Raw genomic sequence first — 12,303 nt, forward strand, 5'->3', positions numbered from 1 at the left:
CTTGTAAGTGTCACATCCCAGCACGACCACGTCTCCTCCCTAGACTCTGGCCTGCTGGGGGCTTGAACTAAGTTACCAGTCACAGATGGCCAATGACTGCTTTTAGAGCCTAGCCCCAGGCAAAGCTGCCCAGGCTCCTGTCAGCCCATTGACCCGAACTCAAAGTCTGATTGCCAGGCACCATCGTGAGCAGTCACTATCCTCTGACGTGATTCTCTACCCCTCCCTGAGCAAGAAGAACTGTGATTTCATGTGTTCCACAAACAAGGTTCTGAGGACTATGTCATCTGCCCAAGGTCACATGTCTACTGGAAACCTGGATCCAAAGTCAGTCTGACCCTTCACACATCTACCTGCACTGCCTGAGAAGACCCCTAAGCAAGCCTTGTAGTCACTCGGCCCGGTGAAAAGACTCCGCACACACCCGTCAGGACAGTGGGAACCAGGTTCCAGATCACAACAGACGTAAGACCAGCACAGTACTGCTCAAAACAGGGCTGTGCTCAGAGGGGCCCCTCCCAACCTAACCCAACACAGCCAGATGAAGCCAACAACAGTTCGTCTCTGGCCTCAGGACCCTGAACTCCATTTCCAACAGGAAAAAAAACTGTGAAGTAGAGGAAGGAGCTACGGGGAGGTCTGGTTATTGCTCACCCCGCTGAAACAAACTCTCTGTAAACTAGCTAAACGGCTCTGGAAGAGAAGGGGGTTCTATTTTGTCCCCTGTCGTCAGGGCTGCAAATCCTGATATATCTTGGGCAGAGCGGAGAAGTGGATGGCTCAGCACTTGGAGCGATGCCCACAAGGCAGGAAGTGGGGAGGATGGCTCAACAGGTGCCTCTCTATTCTGAGCACGGTCCTGTGATGGGTGAGTGTACATCCAGCTGAAATAAAAAATAACTTTCAATACCCGTCACCGGCACAACCGGCCGACAGACTCCCTCTCTTCTGAGGGCAAGGAGCTCGCTCCAAGCCTCGGATCCTTTTGGCTCGGCTACTTTGGCAGTTTTGCTGGGGCGGTCAGTCCCCCCTTGAGGCTGAGGTGGGCTGGTGAGCTGAAAGTTTCCCCTGGCGTGGATGCATCGTCCCAAAGAAAGGCTAAATGCTGCAGCTCTCTGGGGTGTCTGCCTGGGTACTGTGTCCTCAACCCTGAGTCTTCATCATCTGGAAGGACAGAGTATTGAACATGGCCTCAGAAGGACAGAAGTGTATGGGGGAGGGAAGGAACAGAGTTTCTTAACTGAAGTCCTTGTGGCCCAATTTGCTTTAAAATTTTAAATTCATTCTTAAGGGGTGTGTGTGTGTGTGTGTGTGTGTGTGTGTGTGTGTGTGTGTACAAAATACACATATGGAGGTAAGAGGACAACTTGTTAGGAGTCAGATCTCTCCTTCCACCATATGGATTCTGGGGATCAAACTCAGGGTATCAGGCTTGGCAGCAATCACCTTAACCTACTAAGCCTTATAGTCAGCCCTAGATTGCTCAATTCTTTGGATGGTGAACATTTTCCAGTGGGCTGACCACACCATATATGAATGCTCAGTGAGCCCCATGCAGACCTCCGTAAGCCTTGGGTCTTCTCTTCTGCAAACTATATAAACCTTCACAATCTGTGGATGTGACATGGACTCTAACCACTGTCCACTTCATCTCAGGGCTGTAGCCAAATGCTTGTCCAGCCTTGTGAAGAACTCCTAGCTTCCGATTCTGGGAACGTTAAAGCTGCAAATGAGTAACGGCCTCAGTCCTATTGTGTCCCATGTCTGTTCCTACTGTACCCTGACTAGCTGGTCTTGAGCAAGGACATTCTCTCTGAACCCCAGTTTTGTTTTGCTTTTTTCATTGAAAAATGACCCTGTGGTTTTAAGATGTGAAGAGGAGATGCAGGCTAGCTTCACTGGAGGTGGGTCTGCCCACATCAACAGTCCCACAACATGTTGGTGACTCCGTTGTAGACCCTGGCATCTGTCTGCATTCGAGACAGAGCCTTTCAAGTCGAGCATAGAAGGCTGGCACATAAACAGAAGATCTGTCGGTAACGAAGAAGAAACACAGCCACAGGCCAGCGGAGACACTGTCACCCTGACTAGTCCAAGAACCATGACACTCAAAGCGTTAGGAGGTTCCCCCAGACTCCCAGGGCTGATGGGGAGAGGGGTCAGATTGAGTGCTAGCTTTAGCTCAGGAAGTGGTTGTCCACAGACCAGCATGTGCCCTCCACCCCTGCAGAGGCACAGCCTTGCCCAGGAAACAGTGATGCTGGAGCCACATCCTAGACAATGGCAGCTGGCTCCGTGACTGTCCCCTCCTATGTTCCTGACACTGAGGGACACCTCCACGCACACTGTATTATTTTTCTTTTTTTTTTTTTTTTTTTTTTTTTTTGGTTTTTCGAGACAGGGTTTCTCTGTGTAGCTTTGCGCCTTTCCTGGATCTCGCTCTGTAGCTCAGGCTGGCCTCGAACTCACAGAGATCCGCCTGCTCTGCCTCCCGAGTGCTGGGATTAAAGGTGTGCGCCACCACCGCCCGGCTATTTTTCTCATTGTTGTCATGAGATACCTGACAACTTAAGGAAGGGAGGGTTTGGGTTTGGGTCACAGTTCCTGGGTGAACCACCGTGGAGTCCACCGTGGGGTGGGGGAGCCATGGTGGCAGGAGTTCGAGGCAGCTCTCATATTACATCCACAACCTGAAAGCAGAGACACATAAATGGTGACCATCAGCTCACTTTCTCCCTTTTTATTTATTTATTTGTTTATTTATTTATTTATTTATTTTTATTTATTTATTTATTTTTTTGGTTTTTCGAGACAGGGTTTCTCTGTGTAGCTTTGCGCCTTTCCTGGGACTCACTTGGTAGCCCAGGCTGGCGTTCAACTCACAGAGATCTGCCTGGCTCTGCCTCCGAGTGCTGGGATTAAAGGCGTGCGCCACCACCGCCCGGCTCACTTTCTCCTTTTTATTGACACTAGGCCTCCAGCCTAAGGGAGGTGCCATAACCATTAGAGTGTGTCTTCCCACCTCAGTCACCCCAATCCAATAACCCCAACAGACACACCAGAGCATCCTGAGGCCCGAGATCCTGTCAAATTGACAATCAGCATGAACCATATGACACATGATTTCTCTAAAGAGGGCACAAGCTAAGTGGCCTGAGCTCCCTGGATGAGCCCTGGTGTCCAGGCTCCTCCCCCAGGAGGAGTTCCTGGTATCTGCTGTGTCCCAAACCACCCAGTCACACATCTGCAGACAACCAAACGGACGATTCTTGGGGAAAGCCGAACTACATAACCCGAAGCAATACCTCCCGCCCCACCTGCCCTCCAGAGCCTTGTACCTTACCCAACACGACACCTTAGTCTCTTTTCCTGTGATAAAATGCTCTGGCAAAGTAACTTCAGGGAGAAAGGGCTAACCTCCGCTCACAGTCCCGGGTTATAGTCCATCACGCAGGGGAAGTCAAGGCCTCAGGAGCTTGAAAACAGCCGGGCACAGCGCATCTAAGGTCAGAAGAGAGCAGTGGACACGCCCGTGTTAATGCTCAGTGCTCTTTCTCTGTCTCCTACAGTCCAGGATACTCAGCCCCGGGGACAGTGCCACTCACAGTTAAGATGGGCCTTTCCACAGCAATTAGTAGGATCCAGATAACCCACAGGAGTGTCAGAGCTCATCTCCCCGGTGACTGGAGATTCTGTCTCACTGACAGTCAACACTAAGCATTACACCACTGGTCTTCGTTCCTTTCCTCTGACTCTGGAAAAGCTTTGGACTCACATGTGAACTCAAGAAGCTGGGAAGCTACAGAGGCTACGTGGCCGAGAGTGGGTGATGTGGCTTCTGGCTCTGACATCACCAATGTCCACGTGAGTGAGTGGTCTAACCACCCAGGCCGCCATGTTAAAGAAGCCCCAACTCCCCACATGGAGTCAACACACACAGACAGACTCAAGACTAAGTGGAGAGAGAAGCATCCGTTATCTGCCGGCTATCCCAACTCCATCAAATCTAACCCAGCCGCACCAGAGACCCCAGGCCAGAGCCTAGCAGCCAGCCTTCCCCAGGCCCTAACCCACAGGAACTGAGACCTGGACAGGCTTGCTGCTGTTTTAGTGACTAGATTTGGGGATGGTTTGTTGCACAGTGTAAATGTCTCCATTCTGTGACCAAAATCCTAACAGAAACAATGGAAAGGAGGATCTGGGGTCATGGTTTAGGAGGTGTGGTGGAACAGCCCCATCCTCCCGTGGAGGCAGGACTGTGAGGCAGTGGCTAGTCACATGACGGCAGACCAGGAGGCAGGGTGAGCCAGCCAGAGAAGGGGAGGATCCGACCTCCAAAGGTCCACCCTCTGTGACCAACACCCCTCAGATTCTACTTCCTAATGGGTCCACAGCCTCCCAAAATAGTTGACTAGCATCCAAGACACGAGCCTATGGAGGGCAGTTCAGGTTCACACACTCACATACAACAGATAACAGAGCCTAGGGTGACCACGTGCTGGGAGAATTTCCTCCATGGGGAGACAGAGGCAAATATCTACCCCCTCCTTCCAATGCCTCAATAACAAACAAAGTATAAATCCACCAAAGTCCACCCCGAGGAACCAATGAGTTTATTGGGCTTTCTTACAGAGCATGGAAATAGTAACCGCTTACAGAAGTATGCGCAACCCCAAAGTGGCCACACCAGCAGGGATGACAATGACCCTATTGCTGCATAGACGGTGCCCACCCCACCCCTTTATCAACCTTCCACAGTCTATACAATCTAGCACCACCTGAGTCCGTGGAGCCACCTGCAGTTAGGACAGAATCACCTAGTGTCCAGGTACAGGAGGAGCAGCTGGTCTCTCAGGTGACGGTCCAACGACCCTCCCCATCGCCTCCTCCACAGTTAACAGCCAGGACATCGGGGGTCTCTTACAAGTAGTCACAGCTGCTCTGCTGCTCAGAAAAGAGCACTCTACACACCACATCCCACCACTGACATCTCCTCCACACGTTCTCATTTGGGTGATGCATTATATGGTCACCCTTCATTAGGCCAAGCCATTCCCCTCACAGCCCTGAATGATAGGATACATGACACACCTTGAACACAGAGAGTTCGAGAAATTGATGCTCTCGGGTCCGCCTCTGTGGTAAGTCCATGTGGGGAGCCTGGGCTTCCTCATAACACGGCAGCTTTGAGTGGTCAGATCACTCCTGTAGGTACCAGCAACTTCAGAGCTGGAAAGTGTATCACCCACTCTCTGCCACGGAGCCTCAGAAGTCTGTCAGCATTCTGCTAAATCCAAAAATGAGTTCTGGTTTCTTGAACCCTGGATGTGAGGCAGGAGGGAGCAAGAGGGAGGAGGGTGGTGAGAAAGGGCAATGGGGATGGATATGATCAATGCATGCTCATGTGGATGTGTGAAAATGTCAAAACAAAAACCATAATTAGGCTGGACGGTGGTGGCACACACCTTTAATCCCAGCACTCAGGAGGCAGAGCCAGGTGGATCTCTTTGAGTTCGAGGCCAGCCTGGTCTACAGAGCGAGATCTGGGACAGGCACCAAAAACTACACAGAGAAACCCTGTCTCAAAAAAAAAAAAAAAAAAAAAGAACAAAAAAACATAATTAGGCAAGTAATATGCACTAGTTAAAATTTGAAATAAAAATTTCAAAGTAAGAATCCACTTCTGTCATCTCTGTACTCTGAAGTCTGAGGCAAGAAGATTACAAGTTCAAGGCCAGCCTAGACATCAGGAATTGACTCGGCCCCTAAAAGTGTGCAGAATGTCTTTTTCCACTCACCACACATACATGACACCAATGGGACACTCCCACACAAACCCAGAGTCCCCTCCCTTTGAATTGCAGTCCCTGAGGACAGCCCATAGGAAAACATTGGAATTTCTGCTGACACTCACAGTAAAGCATCTGTGAGAGAGGGAGAGAAGGAGAGACAGAAGACATAGACAGAGAACCATGCCACCCAGGGACAGCCTCCTCCACCTTTAAAGTCCATAAAACTTCTTTCTAAGCCAGGCATAGTGGCGCACACCTTTAATCCCAGTACTTCGGAAGCAGAGGCAGGTGGATCTCATGAGTTCAAGGTCAGCCTGGTCTACAGAGTGAGTTCCCTGTCTCAAAAAAAACAAAACAAAAGACGAACAAACAAATCTGCCATCTAATCCTGCCTCTGCTGCCTGCTCAGTGAGCCATCTACCCAAATGCCCCGAGTCTCCTTCCCCCCAACATTAATAGGAAACTTGCCCATCTTATACAACTGTCCTTTTTGTTTTTAAAAAGTCATTCATGGAAAGCACCTAGCATGTCGCCTGACATAGTCAGCACTCAGTAACTGTTATATCACTCCTTAAGGCACTGTAGGTTCTCATTAGAACATGCACTTCTCTTATCTAGACAGATGTTTTATCAGAACAGGACAGTATAGCCCAGGATGGGGCCTCTTGCTCTCAGATATGACTTGTGGGGACATGTAGGAGGGCCTGGCAGGCTCTTACGGTCACTTCCATCTACATGGGAGTTCTCTGAAACAAGAATCAGCTCTGTCCATCATTAAACACGAAGGATCCTGATGCAGGGGGAAGCTCTTAGTGATTCGGGAAGAGTGCCTCCTTGCCTGCTGCCTCTAGTCCTTTTGTGCCTTTACTTAGTTGGCAAATCCTTATTAAGCACCCACTCTGTGCCGAAGGGTTCCTGTGCTGCCAGAAACACATGAATCAAGTAAGTACTCAGGTAACACGTCCTAGTTAGGGTTTCTATTGCTGTGAAGAGGCACCATGACCACGGCAACTCTTAAAAAGGAAAACATTTCATTGTGGTGGCTTGCTTACGGTTTCAAAGGCTTAGTCGGGAAGCAAGGCAGATGTGGTGCTAGAGAAGGAGCTGAGAGTTCTTACATCTTAACTCACAGGAAATAGGAAGTGGTCTGTCTCACTGGGCGTGGCTTGAGCATATAAATATGAGACCTCAAAGCCCACTTCCATAGTGACACACTTCCTCCAACAAGACCACACCTACACTAACAAGGCCACAGCTCCTAATAATGCCACTCCCTTTGGGAGCCATTTTCTTTCAAACAACTACATAATACAAATGTCAAAATGTGGTGATATATTGTGTACCCTAATAAACTTGCCTGAGGATCAGAGGACAAAGCCAGCCATTACATTAGACATAGAGGCCAGGTAGTGGTGGCACACACCCTTAATCCCAGCACTTGAGATCTTATGCCTTTGCTTGGGAAGCATACATGCCTTTAATCCCAGGAAGTAATGTGGCAGGGCAGAGAAAGGTATATAAGGCGTGAGGAAACAGGAACTCATTCTCTTTAGGCTGAGGATTTCATAGAGGTAAGAACTAGTGGCTGGCTGTTCTGCTTCTCTGATCTGTCAGCTTTCACCCTGATATCTGGCTCTGGGTTTTTATTAAAAGACCATCTAAGATTCGAACAACATCAAAAAGACAAGACACATGGAGATGAGAGTGTCGAGAGAAGGTACCTGCCTTGCTCACCTGTGTTCAACTCTTGGTCAAATGTCACTTTCTTTTAATGTGTATAGATGTTTTGCCTGCATGTATGTCCATGCATCACTTGCACGCCTGGTGTCCACAAAAGCCAGAAGAGAGCATTGGGTCCCCTAGAACTGGTGTTGCAGATGGTTGTGAGCCACCATGTGGGCACTAGGAACCAAACCTGGGTACTCAGTGCTCTAACTGCCGAGCCATCTCACCAGCCCCCAAATGTTACTTCTTAAGAGACACCTTTCCATCTACCTCAGCCCCCCTCTCACATCACATTGAACACCCCAAGGGGATGGAGCACACACCTCTCAGTTGCCAGAAGAAACCCTGATGGAGTAGGTGGAGGTCTCTCACTAGCCATGTGAACTTGAGTTAGCATATTTTGCACCTCTCTAAATTTCTTTTGGCCTTGTGTAAAGTTTATATTAAAATACTGTAATCAGTGCTAGATGTGGTAGCACATGCCTTTGAACCTAGCACTCGGGAGGCAGAGGCAGGTGGATCTCTGTGAGGAGGCAATCTTCGTCTACATAGCAAATTCTGAGCTATCCAGAGATACATAGAGACCCTGACTAAAACAGATGGATGGATGGATGGATGGATGAGAGAGAGAGAGAGAGAGAGAGAGAGAGAGAGAGAGGGAGGGAGGGAGGGAAGGAGGGAGGGAGAGAGAGAGAGAGAGAGAGAGAGAGAGAGAGGCAGTCTGATACATATCTCCTTATATTTTGGGGGTCTTGCTATGGAGCCCAGGCGGGTTTGCAGCAATCCTGCCTCAGGTTCTCAGGTATTGGGAGTTCAAGGTCAGGTTGGGCAATTCAGTGAAACCCTGTTTTAAATTTTTAAAAAATTTCTTACTGAAGCTGGGTGGTGGTGGTGGCACATTGCCTTTAATCCCAGCACTCAGGAGGCAGAGCCAGGCAGATCTCTGAGTTCTAGGAAAGGCTCCAAAGCTACACAAAGAAACCCTGTCTCAAAAAATAAACAAACAAACAAATGTTTTACTGTCAGTGAGATAGCTATTTTCCAAGAAAGTGCCTTTTCTTGGAGCCTTCTCCAACTTCACCAGCTCCTGTCTGGCATTATGATCCTCCTGCCTCAATTTCAGAGTACAGGGGTCCCAGGATGTGAGGCCACTCCTGGCTAGGAGCCAACTCTTAAAGACACATACATGACAGGACCAAAGCAGTGACAGTAAACCTCCAGGGCAGAAAGAACAGCAAGCGTAGGACCTGCTGAGGGGGGGGGGGGGGGGGGTGAGAGCAGGCCACTGTGGCCAGAGTAGAGGTTGTGTACAGAATAGCGGTCACCGAAGGGAGAAGCAGCCAGGGACATCAGGCCACAGAAAGCTAGTCTACTTTATATTATGCTTCCCTAGGAAGATGCTAGTTGTGTGGGAAGACCTTTGACCATGCGGAGGAGCAACCCATCAGGGATATGAATAGATCAAGCTATGAGTGGAGATGGTGATGAGGGGAATAGCACTCAAATTAGAATACAGACAGGCTAGTCATGAATGGTGGGAAACACGAAAGAACCCTTAATGACGAGGACCCAGCAGGACCCACCAAATCCCGGGAACAAAAACTGGGAAATGGGCACCCCCCACCAATTTTCATTTTCAGCACATTTACAGGCCAAATCACCTGATGAAGTTCATCCAGGTAGCGCCCACGGTAATGACTAGAAAGTGGAATGGACTTTTGACAACCACTTATTTTACGCCTTATTAACTACTATTTCCAGTTTACATAAAAGGAAACAGTCCCAAAGATGTGAAGACTGTACAGCTAGACGTGGCTGAACCTAGAGACATGTGTCTAAGAACAGATAGATGTGTTCTCCAATAAAGGAGCCCTACTGGGAAACTAGCAAGGAAATCTAGACAGCTACGCAGACGGACCGGCTTTAAATAAAAGCTCACCCTGAGTCTCTTTCCAGGGCTCCTAATTGCCTAGCAGTCCACGGCTGCACAGGGCAGAAGCCAAGAGGTCGCACGGAATCGCACCCTCTGAATCGTAATTATCAATTAAAACGCAGACTCCGGGACTGCGGCTTGGATAGTCCCGACTCGAATATCAATCAATCCCACGCGAGTGGGAAAACCTAGATTTGCTTTGATTCGACTTTTAATTAGCGACCAGAAATCTCCGTTGAATGATGAGACTTGAGATCTTGGGGAACAAAGGTTCGAGCCCGGGCGGCCACCCCGAAGTTCTATCAGCCCGGGACCACGCAGGTCACTTGCCACCCCTCACCCTGCGTGGGTGCCCCCAGGTAACCAGCACAGGGAACGCGCGGGGGCCCCCCACCCCCCACCCTCCAGGGGAAGTTCAACCCGACCGACACCCAGACTGGAGGCGGCGACAGCCGCGAGGGACTGTGGGAGGCAGAAGGGTCGAGGCGGCCGCGAAGCATTGTGGGACACCGCGGGGCTGGCTCCTTCCCGCTCCCCGCCCCAGCTTCCCTCGCACCGCGTTTCACTCCTGAACCGCTCGGGGCGTCCCCAGATGCCGCTGACGTAATCACCCACACACACACACCCACCCACCCACCCACACACACACACACACACACACACACACACTCGTGTCTGGCGTCTCAGAGGCCAAGAGCCGTGACAGACTTCCGGTTGTGTCTTCGCTTTACGGCTCGACGTTTTTCCGCTGACTAAGAAGGAAGTGGCGGGGCCGTTTTTACGACAGCGCTGGTCGCGCTTTGCGGCGCCGGCCCCTGCGCGCGCGCCTTTCCTCCTGGTCTTGGGTCCCGGGAGTACGGAGCGTATCGCGGTCTCTTACCCACGCCATCTGTCGCCATCCGGGCCTGCGGAGCCCCTTGCAGGTGAGCGGCTTGCTTCGTAGAGCCCTGCGGACCTCGCGAGCCGGCCTGGGGGGGAGGGGGGGGGCTCCCGGAAGAACCTTCCTTTACGTCCCCTCCTGTCGTCGCTGCTCCTCCGCTGGGCGGGGCGGGAGTCGGCCTGCGGTGGTCCCCAGGCGCGACCCCGTTAGTGCAGGACACCGGACGCGGTGTGTGGATCCCTCACCCGATGCTGGCACGGCCGTGGGGGCCGTGTATCTATCCCGCTCTGGGCGTTTTGAACGATTTCCTTCCCTGCTCCGAAATGGAAGACTGGGAGGTTCCACTGTGGCCTGAAACAGAGTCCCGGGAGTTCATGGCTCCGTCTGTAGTGTCCACGGTGACAGTGGCCAATACAGCTGTCGCTTCGTCTTAAGTTCTCCCCTGCCAGTTACTTTCTGGTTCACATGTGCAGAAGCCAAAGGACTCCAAACCCCTGCCCATCCAGGGGAGGTGATGCGTGTGGAGCCTTGAACTAACTGGAACTTGTGACCACTAAAATTTTTAGAGTTGCTTTTGAGACAGTATTGTGGGTATGGCTTACAGCCCCAGACTGTCAGGCTGCCACCTGACTGCAGTATAGCCGAAGAAGGCCAGGCTTAGGCAGATAACCGTGGAAAGTGTTTTAGAGATGGTGGGCGGAGGGACTGCTTCAGTTAGAGCCAACTTTGGTTCTCAAAGGTGGTGGTATGAGGGAGCAGTGGTTCGAAACTCCCTAGCACAGAACCGACACGCGCTGGGGCTCTTCTGTCATGTGAACTGTTCGAAGGCCACCACCCTCCCCCATGTCCTCTTCCTAGAGCTTAGGATAAGTTCACATATGGGCACGAAGTTCCCAAGTTTATTCCTTGTGGCTGTCAACCTAAATATCTTCAGCTTCCCTGTTTTCAGAGCAAGGAGGAGAGATTACTAGACTCTCTCTGGACATGGTCAGACTTTTTTTTTTTTCGAGACAGGGTTTCTCTGTGTAGCCCTGGCTGTCCTGGAACTCACTTTGTAGAGCAGGCTGGCCTCAAACGCACAGAGAGCCGCACCACCACCACCTGGCTATGTCAGACAGGTGGTTGATATGTGGTTTTGGGGGTTGTTGTTGTTGTTGTTGTTGTTTGTTTGTTTGTTTTGGTTGTTGGTGGGAAGTGTCCAGCAAACTCCTGGGTTATACAGCTCTTGGTTTTTGCTTTTCTAAAATGAGCTGTAGCATTTATACAGACTGTGATTCCAAAGCTACACTGCCTGGGTTCAAATTTTTAAATCATCCAACATTGTAGCTTTTATTTCGCTGTACCTTTATATTTTTACCTGGGAAATGGGGGCAGAACTGGCCTCTGCCCCACAGGATCGATAGAAGGGTCTGATGAGGTGGAGTGCTGTAAGAAGTGAGCACGGTGCCCCAGTGTGTGTGTGTGTGTGTGCGCGTCTCGCCGGCCCTTCCCCTGCTGGTTTTGCTCTGAGGTTTACGGTGGCCTTGGTCACCGAGCAGTGCGTTTGCCTGGCTGAACGCACTGTACAGGATTTGTGCTGATGGGAAATTGGAAGAAACAGAAAGTCGAATTCCAGGATCTGCTCAAGGCCCTTGGAAATGTTTGTTTTTAGTCCTTTATTTTTTTAATTTTGTTGCTGTGCGTGTGTGAGTATGTGATGTGAGTGCCAGCACATGCATGCCATGGCATTCACCTGGAGGGCAGAGGAGCACATTTGGGAATCAGTTCTCTCCTTCCACTTCCAGGGGCCTTTAAAGCGCTCTTTGCTGGTGTGTTTGTGTATCTGAGTGGTGATTGTGTGGTATGGTAACTAATAAGACTTTGACGATGGTCCAATGGTACAGGCTGTTCTTTATTTTAGAGCCTGGGGCTTAGAGAAGTTGGGTGCTGAGTGCTTCGGTGAAGGTGTTTTTGAGGGAACTCATCACACTTTT

General features: G+C 50.5%; 1 protein-coding gene across 1 annotated transcript in view; it reads left to right on the forward strand.

The window, feature by feature from the left end:
- The first annotated feature begins 10,287 nt into the window (after positions 1-10,287).
- Eif3d (eukaryotic translation initiation factor 3 subunit D) overlaps positions 10,288-12,303 on the forward strand; it is an 18,359-nt gene continuing 16,343 nt past the window's right edge. The window contains exon 1 of the mRNA XM_059247085.1: positions 10,288-10,373. The gene's annotated coding sequence lies outside the window, so the exon portion shown is untranslated. The remainder of the gene's footprint in view (positions 10,374-12,303) is intronic.

This window comes from Peromyscus eremicus, chromosome 20, assembly GCF_949786415.1.
Source record: "Peromyscus eremicus chromosome 20, PerEre_H2_v1, whole genome shotgun sequence".
NCBI classification, from domain to species: Eukaryota; Metazoa; Chordata; class Mammalia; order Rodentia; family Cricetidae; genus Peromyscus; species Peromyscus eremicus.